The sequence below is a fragment of the Oncorhynchus mykiss genome, chromosome 8, assembly GCF_057628025.1.
Source record: "Oncorhynchus mykiss isolate SJ-2025 chromosome 8, ASM5762802v1, whole genome shotgun sequence".
Lineage (NCBI taxonomy): Eukaryota > Metazoa > Chordata > Actinopteri > Salmoniformes > Salmonidae > Oncorhynchus > Oncorhynchus mykiss.
In genome coordinates, this window is record NC_143029.1 from 38,927,536 (window position 1) to 38,932,862 (window position 5,327).

Consider the following 5,327-nt stretch of genomic DNA (forward strand, 5'->3'; position numbering starts at 1 on the left):
ACTAGCAAATAACTATTACATCACCATTTCATCAATCACGAAAGCATGCTCTCTCATGGGTAGAGTCGATATGGAGACCATATGAAAACGGAGGCTATGGAGTCAACTGTAGACTAAGTTAGGAGCACAGCACTCTCCAAACTATTAGACTACAAAGGGAAGCACAGCTGCGAGCTGCCCAGTGACACGAGCCTACCAGACGAGCTAAATCACTTCTATGCTCGCTTCGAGGCAAGCAACACTGAGTCATGCATGAGAGCATCAGCTGTTCCGGATGACTAGTGATCACGCTCTCCGTAGCCGACGTGAGTAAGACCTTTAAAGAGGTCTACATACCAGGACATGTGCTCCGGGCATGTGCTGACCAACTGGCAGGTGTCTTCACTGACATTTTCAACATGTCCTTGATTGAGTCTGTAATACCAACATGTTTCAAGCCGACCACCATAGTCCCTGGGTCCAAGAACACAAAGGCAACCTGCCTAACTGACTACAGACCACAGCACTCACGTCCGTAGCCATTAAGTGCTTTGAAATGCTGGTAATGATTCACATCAACACCATTATCCCAGAAACCCTAGATCCACTCCAATTTGCATACCACCCAAACACATCCACAGATGATGGAATCTCTATTGCACGCCACACTGCCCTTTCCCACCTATACAAAAGGAACACTTATGTGAAAATGCTATTCATTGACTACAGCTCAGCGTTCAACACCATAGTTCCCTCAAAGCTCATCACCTAGCTAAGGATCCTGGGACTAAACACTTCCCTCTGCAACTGGATCCTGGACTTCCTGACGGGCCCCCCCAGGTGGTGAGGTTAGGAAGCAACACATCTGCCACGCTGATCCTCAACACTGGAGCCCCCCAGGGGTGCGTGCTCAGTCCCCTCCTGTACTCCCTGATCACACATGACTGCATGGCCAGGCACGACTCCAACACCATCATTAAGATTGCAGACGACACAACAGTGGTATGCCTGATCACTGACAATGACGAGACAGCCTACAGGGAGGAGGTCAGAGACCTGGCCAGTTGGTTCCAGAACAACCTATCCCTCAACGTAACCAAGACTAGGGAGATTATTGTGGACTACAGGAAAAGGAGGACTGAGCACGCCCCCATTCTCATCGACAGGGCTGTAGTGGAGCAGGTTGAGAGGTTCAAGTTCCTTGGTGTCCACATCACTAACAGTCGTGAAGAGGGCACGACAAGCCTATTCCCCCTCAGGAAATGAAAAAGATTTGGTATGGGTCCTGAGATCCTCAAAATGATTCATACAGCTTCAACATCGAGAGCATCACTGCCTGTTACGGCAATTGCTCGGCCTCCGACCACAAGGCACTATAGAGGGTAGTGCGTGCGGCCCAGTACATCACTGGGGCTAAGCTGCCTGCCATCCAGGCCCTCTACAACAGGCGGTGTCAGAGGAAGGCCCTAAAAATTCTCAAAGACCCCATCCACCCCAGTCATAGACTGTTGTCTCTACTACCACATGGCAAGCGGTACCGTATCGCCAAGTGCTTCCCGAACTATTTGCATTGTGTGCTCCCCCCACCCCTCTGTTACACTGCTGCAACTCTCTGTTTATCATATATGCATAGTCACTTTAACTATACATTCATGCACATATGTACATACTACCTCAATTGGGCCCACCAACCAGTGCTCCCGCACATTGGCTATCTGCATTGTGTCCCGCCACCCAGCACCCGCCAACCCCTCTTTACGCTACTGCTACTCTGTACATCATATATGCATCGTAACTTTAACCATATCTACATGTACATACTACCTCAATCAACCTGACTAACCGGCATCTGTATGTAGCCTCGCTACTTTTATAGCCTCTCTACTGTTTTTCACTGTCTTTCTGTTGTTTTTATTCATTTACTTACCTATTGTTCACCTAATACCTTTTTTTGCACTGTTGGTTAGAGCCTGTAAGTAAGCATTTCACTGTAAGGTTGTACCTTACATTTGACAAATAAACTTTGATTTGATTTGAATCCATCTCCAGTATAAATAAAAACAGTGTAGCAACCTTGACAGTGGGCATCACTCCGATTCTTCTCAAAAGAGGACTGCCTGAGGAGCTTCAGAGGGGAGGGAGAGTTCCACACATACCTGAGAGTCAAGTAACAAAGAGAGAGAGGAGTGAAAGAGAAAGTGAGGCAGGAAAAAGACAGGGAGGGATATGACCCCTTCCACATTTCTCTCCTCCTGACTGTGTCGTGAAACTCTAAGCTGGGAGCGTATTGCCTACACATCTCTCCAGGTCAGTGACAGTTACTAACTGGGCATGAAGGAGGCCACACACAAACATTGTAGTAGTAGTACTGTGGGTTAGCTGTAACTACAAACACACCTGACATGCCCTTAAAAGACGTTCACTACCACTATGTGTCCACAGGCAAAAACACACACATTCTCATCATGTGAATGCAGAGATAAATAAAAAAGAGAGAGATATAGAGAGGGAAAGAGCGAAACAGAGATGAGATAATAATTGTAAGACAGGGAAGGGAGGTTAGATAAAGAAAGATAGAGAGAAAGTCAGGTATGATTTGATATTGATGGGATTAGACCATGGGGTGCACATTTCGTTTTTTTGCCCTCAAATAATCAACTATTCATCCAGCTTTGATCATTTGAATCAGCTGTGTAGTGTTAGGACAAAAAACTAAATGTGCACCCCTTGGGCTTCCGAGGACCAGGTTTGGGAAACACTGGATTAGGCTGATTTACGCTAAAGTATTACACAGGCTCTTACAATTACAGATCTTCTTCCTCCTCTAGTGCAATGTTTCCACAGTTCATAGAAAGCTGTGGACTTCTCCAAGAACCAACTCTGAGATACCACGGATATCGAGGCTAGAGCCAGGCCCAGGGCAGGACTCAGGAGTAAGTAGGCCAAAGGAGCGCGAAGTATGTTTGTTGTTGCCAAAACTGAAACCTGTCGAAAGCTGAAACCTGAACTAAAGACCTCGGTTTAAAAGCTGACAGTGTTTTTCTAGACTTTTATTTTATTTTGAATTATGCGGCTCTGTTGGGCTAAATTGCTGTGAGTGCTGCTATCTTTCCTGCCAGATTCCGTATAGGGGGAGAGAAGCGAAAGCCCAGCTAGCCTTGGTGGCTCGTCAGTTTCAAAGGGAGGCCGCTATTGAATGTTTCCAACGTTGCAGGAACTGTGTTTACTTTACTTTGTTCCGGGACAATGTGGACCGCATTGACTTTCAGTGTAGCAACTGCTTGCTTGCAGAGGACTACAGGAGCAAATTTGCTACTCTTAGCAAGCAAGTAGAAAACCTACATAAGCTACTGGGGAACCCATGCCCACCTAATTGTATTTTTAGTTTCACTGCCGTGTCGGATCTCCAAAGCCGACGATTGGCAGGGATCCATCCCTGAAGGGGTCTCCCCCTTCCCTGGAGAACGTAGCTGATTCAGACCCAACCAACCAGCCATAAAGGCACATCACTCGCCGTGGAAGTCTAAGAAGGCATTCTCTGACAACAGGGGTCTCCATGGAGATGTTGAACCCGGAACTGACACAGACCAGAAACAGCATTGGTGCCCTGGATCCAGAGGTTCCGGAGCCTTTGTCCGTGGTGGCTTCCCAATCCAGATCGGAACCGGAAGTACCTGCGTCTTCGTCCTCGGTTCTGTCTCCTTCTCCTGTGGCTTCTACCTCGGGTTCAGATCCTGAGAGCTCCCAGCCTCACCAGACCGTGAGGCTGCCTTAGAGACCGGCCCATTCAACATCACCAGCTGTCATCATAGGCAGCTCTATGTTGAGAAACATCTCGGTCCCCAAGGCAAAATCCCTGTACTACCCAGGAGCATGAGGACAGGATATTACAGGGCTGCTTCTGACTGTTCCACCACAGATGCCAGGAGCTGACACTGTCAGAGTCCATGTGGGGTCAAACAACATCAGGAGGGCTAGCTCAGAACATTTGAAAATGGATTTTAAACAACTGATTTTAGCATTAAAAAACACCAAAAAACAGACAATAATGTTAGGTCCAGTAGCATCGTTGGGCCGCGGGTTTGAAGGATTCAGCAGACTACTGGCAAGACACATCTGGCTAAAAGACTACTGTAGCACTGCTGGAGTCACTTTCAATGATAACTTTCACACCTTCTGGAAAAAGAACATACTCTACAGGACTGACAGAGTCCATCCAAATTATCTTGGCTCCTGGACTTACATTTTAAGGCTGCGTTGAAACAATGACTGGTAAATTATCCAAGACCAGCTCAGTTAATCCCTACCATTGTGCAATGAGTCAACATAATGCTGCATCAAATGTACATGATCTTAGGGGCATTAGCAAACACAATGTAAGTATATTAATTTATGCACCCGTAATTGCACCGAATACACATGTTTATCCTACAGCTATTGTAAGCAGTAATCATGAGCCTGTAAACCAGAGTTACTGTCACGTTTCTTCAAAATCGAACCCAGAAGCAGACCAGGACAAGGAGAGTAGGAAGAAGGTGAGTATTTATTTACAAGTGAATGTGAATGGGTAGATATATCCAGGTGGCGTAGCGGGCAGCGGTGGTGAGTTGATGGGAGTAAATAGGTGGATCCAATGGGGAAGCGGAATCCTCCGACGACCAGGCGGGAATGGGGTAAATGATCCGGGTGAGTAACTGAAGACAGAACAAACGGAGGTAAGTTTAAGGCAAGCAATACGTAAAAAACAACAAAACAAATTCTATCCAACTTGAGGCTGATACTATGGCACAACATACTGTTCATGGCTAACGATCCGGCAGGGAATGGATGTCAGGTCCGGGCTTATGAAGAGGAGAGATGATGATCAGGACCAGGTGTGCAGATAGCTGATGGGATACAGGTGCGGGTAATCAGAACTCCCAACTGGCTACATTGCCTGGCAACCAGACAGGGTGCGTTCCAGGACGCCGGAAAAAACACTCCAGGACAGAACACAGGCAAAAAACAGACTCAGGAAACGGGATTCGTGACAGTTACACTGTCAGCACTGAGGCGGTGTGCAATAGTAGGAAGACCACTTTATGCAGCTCATCCTGCACTATCAGCTCCAATGTAAATAATATGAGTAAGTCTACCTCTGAAAAGCTTCCCAGTAAAGCATTAAAAACAATCAAGCAACACAGAAAAGTGCTAAAAATAGCCCATATTAACATATTTAGCCTAAGAAACAAGGTCCATGAAGTCAATAACTTGCTTGTAACAGATGACACTCCTCTTCTGACGATCTCCGAAACTCATTTAGATAATACCTTTGATGATATATAATGTATAATACATGGTTATAACAT

The 5,327-nt window shown here is 46.3% G+C and overlaps 1 long non-coding RNA gene across 1 annotated transcript; it reads right to left on the reverse strand.

Annotated features, from left to right (window-relative positions):
• Positions 1-4,504: 4,504 nt before the first annotated feature.
• On the reverse strand, positions 4,505-4,905 carry LOC149981646 (uncharacterized). Its single transcript, XR_016482738.1, has 2 exons — positions 4,776-4,905; positions 4,505-4,673 (listed from the first exon to the last, which is right to left on the reverse strand). It is a non-coding gene; the product is annotated as an uncharacterized LOC149981646 (long non-coding RNA).
• Positions 4,906-5,327: the final 422 nt, after the last annotated feature.